The sequence below is a fragment of the Apodemus sylvaticus genome, chromosome 8 (genome assembly GCF_947179515.1).
Source record: "Apodemus sylvaticus chromosome 8, mApoSyl1.1, whole genome shotgun sequence".
In the NCBI taxonomy this organism is placed as follows: domain Eukaryota; kingdom Metazoa; phylum Chordata; class Mammalia; order Rodentia; family Muridae; genus Apodemus; species Apodemus sylvaticus.
The window spans coordinates 80,170,563-80,180,513 of record NC_067479.1 but is presented as its reverse complement, the minus strand read 5'-3'; the positions used below and the strand labels follow the sequence as shown (position 1 = coordinate 80,180,513).

The 9,951-nt window shown below is 45.3% G+C and overlaps 1 pseudogene; it reads right to left on the bottom strand.

Annotated features, from left to right (window-relative positions):
• Positions 1-7,962: 7,962 nt before the first annotated feature.
• Positions 7,963-8,683, bottom strand: LOC127691675 (glutathione S-transferase omega-1-like; annotated as a pseudogene).
• Between the last annotated feature and the right edge of the window lie 1,268 nt (positions 8,684-9,951).

Sequence of the window (9,951 nt, the reverse complement as noted above, 5' to 3'; positions counted from 1 at the left end):
CCTTGGGAGAGCAAGGGATAGCATTAGAAAGGCAGGACACAGAACTCTTTCTCTGGAAGACAGCCAGTGCTGTGAACTGCTGAGCCATCCTGAGAGATATCTTTTTAAAAGATATTTATTTATTTCATGTATGTGGGTACACTGTCACTGTCTTTAGACACACTAAAAGAGGGCATCAAATCCCCATTATAGACGGTTGTGAGCCACCATGTGGTTGCTGGGAATTGAACTCAGGACCTCTGGAAGAACAGCTAGTGTTCTTAACTGTTCAGCCCTTTCTCCAACCCTGAGGGATATCTTTGATAGCTATTTCATTGTCTACAATTCTAGGCTTGCCTTGTGTCTGTTTATGATTAGATTCAAGATATTTATTCCAAGCCAGAAAATCACAAGAAATACGAGTCCTTTTATATTACTCCATTTTCTGATGTAGCAAAATATTTAAGGGCAAACACTCTTTTTATGAGAGAGGCTTAATTTACATTTTGAGGGACTGAAAATCTAAGATTGGATTAGGGCTCTGGTGAGAGTGGGGTCCGTCCCATGCCCCTTTTGCCCCTCGTACCATAGTAGTTGGTAAAATGGTGGCAGTGTGACTTGGGGAAGGCGCACATGGAGATACAGGAAGCTGTTGATGCCCGGAGTGAATGAAACCAGGCTTAATCTTTTATGGTAATCTCTTTGATCAGCTAAGCTGGGCTCCACAAGTGTGTCATCAGTTTCTTCAGGGAGGAGCACCATTGTGAACTAACAACGTTCTAGAACAGGCGACTTCTTAGTGTTCTCTGCCTCTCGCAGAACGGGGGAACCGAATGGCCAGTGCGCAAAGTCATGGGGGGACAAACCGCCAGTGGCCCCTTCTCAGGACACCACTGCTCAGGACCCCACAGGAGGTGGTTTATGACTGGAGATCTGCATGTTTAAGAACATCACTTTAGAAAAACTTATACCCTTTTGGAAAAATAATGAAGACTTTTTTTTTTTAAGCAGGAACCGGAAGGGTGAGCCTCCCTCCCCATCCTGTTCTCTGGGGTCTGTTGTGCTCTTCTGCAGGGCGCTCAGAAGTCCGGCTTCAAATTTCCCCTTCATTTGATCTTGTCCACCCACCACGGGTAGGGGCAACTTCTGGCCTTCTAGGATGGCTCAGTCTTTTGGGAAAGACTTGGATAAACTGTTCATGAAAATAGATATTAAAAAAATAATAAAAATCATGACTACCACCTATTGTCCAGCACGTTAGCTTTTTTGTTTGTTTCTGAGAAGAAAGTTGGACATAACAAAAAGAACTAGATGTGCTTGAGAAGACGAAGACATGCATGCTTTGGCATGTGTGAGATTTGCCAGCAAGGAAAACATTAAGCTGCAGAAACACAGTTGCGGGAACAGAGCTAGCTAGCTCATGGCTCCAAGGGGCAGGGGTGTGTGTGTGTGTGTGTGTGTGTGTGTGTGAGGAGGGGATACATTGACGAGATAGATGGAGAGAGGAGGCTGATGGGGCGGTGGGGGAGAGAAACGGCTGCCCGGATGCCTTGGTCTGCACTGTGAGGGGTGGATTCAGGCTGAGCTTTGCCAAGTGACAGAGTCCAGAGTGTGTTTGTCCTACATGAGAAGCCCATCTGTCTTGCTTGGGCCATTGTGGAATAATAAAGCAAGGCTGTTAGCATAGGACAGTATTCAGACAGTATTCAGAGCATCCAAGATAAACTTGCTTGTCTGTTTGGTGCTGGCCACTGAGGTAGAGGAAAGAAAAAAATAAGCCAGAGAAAAGGAGGCCTTTGATCTTAGATCTCAATGCCAGTGATCTTGTTCTTGAACAAAATCATATTTATTTAACTCATATGAGAAAAACAAAAGAGAAACGGGGGTGGGGTGGGGGGTGGGGGTTGGAGGGCTGGAGAGATGGCCCAAAGGTTAGGAGCCTTTGCTACTCTCGCAGTAGACCGAGTTTTAGGTTCTAGTACTTTCATGGCAGGCTGAACTGTAACTCCAAGGAATCAGTGCTGTCTTCTGGCCTCTTCAGGCCTAGGCACACACGTGGGGGACATATACACATACATGCAAAATGCTCATGGGCACCTCTCTCCTTAATCCCTTGCACATACTTGCCTTTCCTGAAGCCCAAGGTCTCCCCACAGTCCCTGTCTCCTGACCTCTTGTCCAGGGTCCTCTCTACACACCCAGCTTGTTCCGCACACGTGACTCCTTCTTCCATTTTGGCTATTTCCTTTCTTCTGTGGGATTTCTTTCAGGCTCACTATATACTTCTTAGGACATCAGCTTTCACACTGATCCCCAGCTAGTTCTCCTGGGGCAGCCACAGCCAAGGCCCACAGCCAAGACCATTACCTGGGTCAGTTAAAATAGAAATGTGTATAGTTCTGGAGGCTAGACACACAACATCAAGGTCCCGGCATGCCTGAGTCTCTCCCTGGCATCATGGGTTGTAACATAGCAGTCCACTCTACCCCAGTTTCACCCATCTGTCACCCTTGGTGACATGTATCATGTGCAGATTCTATTCTATTCTCTGTGTGCTCAAATTCCCTCTTCTGTGATACCAGGTGTTAGATTAGGACATATGACTTTCTTTCATCTGACTAATCACATTTGTAAAAACCAATTTCTTTATTTTATTTCTTTTTCTTTTGAGACAGGGTTTCTCTATGTAGCCCTGGCTGTCCTAGAACTCACTCTGTTTACCAGGCTGGCTTTGAACTCAGAGATCCACCAGTTTCTACCTCCTCCTGAGTGCTGAGATTAAAGGTATGCCCCACCAATGCCCAGCCACCAACTTCTAATTAGGGAGACATTCTGAGGATTTGAGGTGACAAGAATTTGGGGAAAGGACACATTTCAACCCAGAACATTGTTTCAAATGCATTCCGTCACTTTCCTTTTAGGTGCTTGCTTGTGGGTGAGTCATAGACGCCTTCAGCTCCATGTGCCGAGTGATGGGTTTAGTAAGCAGGACCTGTTCTCTCAGAGGAGAGTCCTGTGAGAGCCTTCCTTCCAGCTGCTCGAGTTGGAGATCCTGATATCATCTTTCTTTTCCTACCAACAACCAGTCTTTAGCTCCTGCATCGTGCTCATATCTAGCCTCTCTGTGTGAGGCGTAGTTCATTATCTAAACGGACCTCTTTGACTTGGGCCTGGAGGGTCAGGAAGTTAATGCCAGTAGTTTAAGTGGAAGCCATGGTTCAGCAGGAGGGTGGGCAAGGACTCTGGAAGGCTGGGGAGCCAGTCTCATCTGGAAATACTGACATTCTCTCTTCCCATTTTTCCCAAAACTCTGTAGGGACTCACAGTCTTCCCGCAACCAGGATTCAAACTCTCTTTGCCTCTGGCCCGCACTAAATCAATAGTTGATATATTACGTGTGATAAATCTTTCACATCTGTGACAGTGAGAACATCAGCGTCAGTGGAACTTGCCATCTGCTCAAAGGACTTTCCCTTATCTGAAGTGGCAGCTGGTCACCAGGGCAGTGGCCCCCACCCGAGGTTGGGTGTAAGAGCTGTGGTGTAAGTTCTGCTTTCTCCCTCAGGATGTCCAGGTGCTGCGGCATACCAGGCTGAAAGGATGCAGTGGGCTAGGAACAGGTAGGGTCTGCAGGATCCTGGACTGGCTGGGAGTGCCTGGGGCTGGGGGGTGGGGAGGAGGCCTTCTTCTCTGACTTTAGTGTTACAACTCTCTTAGATGATATTCAATGAAACAGCTTGTGCACACACACTTTATATGGGGTGGACAACCTTGGAGAGTGAGAAGGAGTTTTCAGGGTGAATGTAAGTCATTGGCTGGAGTTTAACATACTGGGGTTGCCTCATTTGCATGGAGAGGCATTCCAGGAATCTCAAGTACTTGCTGGCCAGGTTCTATTGGGAAAGAGGAAGTTGAACTTGGTTTTCCAAGGACTATGTGACCTTCCTCATGTAGAGACTGTGGGGTTTGGACTCCCCAGATAAGGTCAGGCAGAGAAGAGGAAGCCCTTCTGGAAAAGGGGAGTCCTTCATTTTGCACCAAGCTCAGAGGAACTATCTATACATGGTGAACTTCGACCTTAAATAGCAGGGTTTTCCAATAAGAGCAATTAGGAATCAAATTCTAGAAATATGTGTATTTACATTTTAAACAGGAAAGAGCATAAGTCATATTAGTATTTATTTGCATTTACTTATTTATTTATCTAACAAATGTGTGTGTGTGTGTGTGTGTGTATACATGTGTGTATGCATGTATGAAGGCCAGGGGTTAATATTCTGTAGCTTTCTTCATTGCTTTCCACCTTATTTAATTGAGGCAGGGTCTCTCTTGAACCTGGAGTTTGCTACTTTGGTGACCCTGGCTGTCTACCCCAGCTCACCACCATCTGCTCCGGTTACATATGTAATTCAGCATATACAGAGGTCATAGTTCCTCACACTTGCACAGCAAGCATCTTACCTACTAGGCCTTGTCTTCAGCTCCACACATTTATATGGATAGATATCCCAACAGTGTCTATGAAGCAGTCCCTATGTCCCTGTGGTTCCAGAGAGACTGGGAGGAGTCAAAGTCCCACCTTGCAAGGAGGGAGGCAGTGGGATTCCTTTGGTGTTGCCAGTTACCTCTGTCCTGGGCAAAGCTTTTGTATCTAGTTTAAACTTGAAATTTGAGTGACTGGTGTAAAACCATTGGAAAGATTGAAGGAGGATGAGTGAGAAGTCACACATCTCTACTAAGAAGATACCTTGGTCCTGCCTCAGTTTCCCGTGCTGGGGTTGCAGGCACGGACCCCTGTGTTCAGATTCATTGCTAGTGTTTTCCATAACCGGTTTATTATGTAAAAGGTCTCAAGGCGATGGCCTTTGATGCTGTCGCATGCTCTACACATTCTGTACAAAGCACAGGGGCTACTTAGTAACTAGGGAATGGCAAGTGCCGTCAGCGCCAGCTCTGTTCCTTATCTGGAACCCCTTCTCTCTCCTCTCTGGAATTGCTTATTAGGGGCATTTTACAACCACTGAACACAGAAAGCAGCAGAGGACAGAGCCTCAGAGACTCTGAGACAAGGAGATAAAAATAGAAGATTTTCTGTTTTGGCTCTTTGTTATAAAAGCCTGACTTTAAAAGCAGTCTTCTCTACTGATCAATAGCAAACCTCACTTCCTCCAGCTGCAGACACATTTTCTTCAGTTCTTGAAAACTTATGTTTTACCCAATTTTAGCAATTTTTTTTTTGGTAAAGAAAACACTTTTTTAAAAACCTGAGCATGGGTAAATTTTAAATGTTAAATGTAAGATAATTCAAGTTATAATCAATAGAGCCTGCTTTTGAGATTGGTTCACGAGGGCTCCTGGGGGAATGGTGTGTGGTAATCATTTGTATTAGATGGCTTCCTTGTTTGCTTGCTTCATTTGTTCCAAGCATTGTCTAGAATGGCCTTCTTGTGTAGAATCAGACAAAAAAGCAATTTTCAATCATGTCTCATAGTATTCTCAAGTCCTCCCCCCCCAAAAAAATCCAAACATGCGTGTATCATGTAAAAATAGTGAGAGATGCATTTGGCTAAGTGAGGAAGCAAATGTAATTCTCAGTTCCTGTTGGCAGGAGTTTGAATTGGCTAAGCCGTTTTAAAAATTGTATTAAATATCCATAAGACATGCAAATCCTTTGATCTAGCAATTTCATTTCTTGCAGTATATTCTGGAGGTATTGATTCTGGAGAAGTTGCTAGAAGGGCATCTACTGCAACATCATTTATAAGAGTGGTAAATATTAAGAGACAAATCACATGATCCCTAAGAGATAACTGATATGACTTTCCTACATCACAGCATTGTTGGCAGCCTGTAAACATTGCATCATGGGAGACTCTCTACTGATGCAACACGTTGCTAAGGGAATCAGGCAGGCTCTACACAGTATATTCAGTTTGATTGCAGTTGGCTATGAAAAAAAAGTGTGGGCCAATTTGATTTCCTAGCTTCCTTGAGGGCAAGAAGCTACGCTTGTTTTTTAATACCTCCACCCTGTGACTCTAACCTCCATCTAATGCAACTCCACAATGTTCTTTCTTCCAGCATTGCCCTCCCCCGACTCTCATTACCTCAGCCTGCGATTTCACTCCCTCACACGCCATCGCCAGCCTTGGGAAGCCAGCTTCTCCAGGCAAATCTCCCTCCTCACCAAGATTTGCAGAAACATACACAACTGATTCTCTAATTCCTCACAGCCCAGAGGGCTGGGCTGCAATGGCGCTCACTCCAGCCCTCCAGAATGCTTGGATGGAACTCTGTGGGAACTGCAAATCCAGAAATGGGAATCTTCAAATTGGGGATTAAATATATTTTCTTGCAGAAACTTTTGCATACTCATCCTCCCACAACTGCTCATTTTCTTCACCTCAGGTTTATTGCCATTTTGCAAGAACAAATGTCATCTTCTTTCAGCTCTCGCCCCTTCCAGGAACCCTTTCACCAATTTTTTTCAAATCCTGAAGAGGGGAGAACATCATTCCTAAGGGAAACATGACGTGCAGAAGTGAATTCTGCCCACACCAAGATGAAGATAGCACACTGTCATATGGAGTCTCTGAACCTCATTTCTCAAGCTGCTCCCTCTCAGAGCAGGATCTCAGGTTCGAATAACTAAAAATCTCTACAAGGTATCCCTCCCTCTCTATGCCACAACTCCACCAAGCACAGGGACAATATGATCCCAAAAGAAATACCAGCTATGGAACTGGAGAGACAGTGGTAAAGAACACAGGCTGTTCTCCCAGAGGTCTTGAGTTCAATTTGCAGCAATCACATAGTAGCTCACAGCCATAATGAGATCTGATTCCCTCTTCTGGTGTGGGTGAAGACAGGACACTTATATACACAAAACAAACAAATCTTTTAAACAAGAGAAATACCAGCTATTATTCTCAAATGCAAAACCTGTGTGGCAACAAAGGGATTACTTTGTCCAATGTCTTTGGACTTACTGATAGTGTCAAAAGCAGCCACAGAGAAGGAATTCAATGTCATTTTCTCTTTTCCCACATCCAGGCTGTAGACATCCCCAGACAAGATAACTTGAAAGTCTTGACAGTCTGAGGTCTCTAGGTAGAGGGTCTATCAGTGTTACTCTGATGTGGAATAGGGTAAGCTACACAGCAGCTTAAAACATCAAATTTACTAGCTCATGGCTTCTGTGAGTTGGGAGTCTAGTGTGGCTTGGGTCCTTGGACTCAGGGTCTCTCTTAAGGCCGCAATCTGAATAGTGATGGGATCTTATCAGGCCCCAGACTCAACTGGGAAGGATGCACATATCTGTTCAGGTGGCTCAGTAAGGTCTTAGGGTTAGGTGTGGTATCACACTCTGGGAATTACAGCGCTCCTGGGAGAGAATCAGGAGGATCAGATCAATCTTGGCTACATAGTGAATTCAAGGCCAGCCTGGGCTAAAGGAGTCTTCCCCACTTCATCTTTCTCTTCCCCTTCTCCACCCCCCCTTCTCAAAATAAAGGGTCAGGTTGTACTGGTGAGGATTTTGTCAACTCAGTACAAACCTAGACATGTCTGGCAAGAGAGAATCTCAATCGAGGAAGTGCCTCCATCAGATTGGCCTATAGGCAAGTCAGTGAATACTTTTATTGATTGATGATTACTGTGAGCAGGCTCAGCTTATGGTGGGCAATGCTGGGTTCTATAAAGCAGGCTGAACAAGCCATGAAATGTAAGTGTAAGCAGCAGTCCTCCATGGGGTCTACTTCAGTTCCTGCCTCCGGGTTCCTGCCTTGCTGCAGTTCCTGCTTGTGCCTCCCTCCATGGTGAACTTGCTTTTGTTCTTATTGGTGCTTAAGTCAAACTGCACCTTGCTTAACTTTGGATGTCACAGCTTTTATCTGTAGAACTCTTTACCCACTTTTTTTTTTTTAAAATAAAAGCATGTTATTCAACCAGTGAAGGAAAACATTGGCTGAGGCCTCTTGCCCTTCAGAGCCCACAATCACAGGCCTCGGGGATGTCCTGTAGGTAGAGACTTAAATCACGGTAGGTCTTGCCATCAATGAAATGGGATGACACTGTGGGGTCTTTCTGCATGACTGCCATCCAGAGCTGGAGTTTTGAAGTGTGGACTATGCATTCATCGAACTCCAATGCTTCCAGGCATTGAAACCAAGGCCAGATAAGATAATCAATCATGGAGAGAGAATTCCCACCAAAGAAGGCTGTCTTCTTAGCCATAGCCTCCTCTAGCTTGCTGAACTCTCTCTTCAGCTCTTCCATTATGCCAGGACAGTCTTTCTTTCTCTTCGCCTTAATAAAGCTTCCAACCAAAGACAGCACCTTAGAGAATAACTCCAAGGTCATCTTCTGGCAAACTTTCTTGTACGGGTCTTCTGAAAATAACTTCTTCTCCGGGTATGCCTTATCCAGGTACTCACAGTGATGACAGACTCAGGACCAAGTGACCATGACTGTTCTCCAGAACCAACACCAGCCCAAAGGGGTTCTTCAGGTTGATATTGATGATTTCCTGCTGGATTCCCTTGGCCTTCAGGATCATCAGCCTCCTCTGAGCGAAGGGACAAAACCTCATGCTGTAGATGCGGATCTGACCCTCCTGGACTGTGGCGGGTGGAGGGGCGGGAAGAGCTTCCCTTCCCCAGGCTCCTGGCTGATGCTCCGGACATCTCTGCACTGTGCAGGCCGAGAGCCACCGGGTACACCTCCCTTTTGTGGGCGACTTGCTTTACCCACTTTAAACAGATAAGTTGAGATAGTGCTAAGAGAAAGAAGTCAGACACAAAAGGCTGTGTTTTGCAAGATTGCAAAACAGGAATGTCCACAATATGTAGAAAAGAGATTAGTGGTTGTGAGAGACAACAAAGAGGAGGGAGTGGGAAGTGACTACCAGTGAGAATGGCAATGGAATGTTCTGGAATAGAGCGAACTCTTTGGATTTACTAAGACTGTTGCAAGGTTCATGACTGATACCCTTAGAGCAAGACAGATTCATGAAAGTGAAACATTTCTTTAACTAAAAGCTTATATGACATTGGAGCTGTTAGGAGCAAAACCTCAAACAACCAAGAAAAACTATCTTTAGGATAGGGATGGAGTGTGACGGGACAAAACCAAGTGTAATGCAAAGATCCTAAGCTCAGGAGAACACAACAAGCTTTGTTCAGTCTCTCCTGGGACTCACTTGTCTGCTTCATGGTACAGGACTTAGAGTTTAATAAAGCTCCCTCCTTTCCTTCATCCCTCCCTCCTTCCTTCCTCTGCCCTTCTTTCCTTCCCTCCTTCTTTCCTTCTCTCTCTCCCTCCCTCCCTCTGTCCCTCTTTCTGTTGTTATCGAGACAAGGTATCACTCAGTAGCTCTGCCTGGCCCAGAATTCTCTAAGTAGAACCAGCTGACCTAGAACTCAAGGATTTCTGCCTGCTTCTACCTATCAAAGAGGTAGGATTTAAAAGCATGTGCTATCACACTCAGCTAAGGCTGTTACTTCAGAAAACAAATCTGTAATTATATGTCCTTGAGGTTGGGAATGGTTAATTCTTTGATGGCGATCTCACAGACCAATGAAAAGAGACTTGCTGGCCATGGGGCGTGGTACAAATTGTTGTGACTTTGGAATCAAATGGTCAGATTTGTTTCCAGACTCTGTACTAAGTCAGCTTAGGCAACTTTCTATCCTGACCTACGAGACTTTAAGAATGGAGTGCACTGATCGTTAAGAGTGCTGCACTGAAGGCCAGCTGTGAGAGCCAGCGTGCAGTGTCTGCCCATCTGCCCGTGGGCTGACCGTAGCTCGGTCCTTTTCCTTCCCCCTTCCACTCTAGAGGATGTGAATCAGTGGCAAAGCAGCGTTAGAGTGGGATTCCTGAGTGTGATGGCTCCTGACATCCGAACTAATGCACCAGCTCACCAGGCTGACTTTTCTGTCACTGTTCAACATTGTCACATCCGTTGTTTCT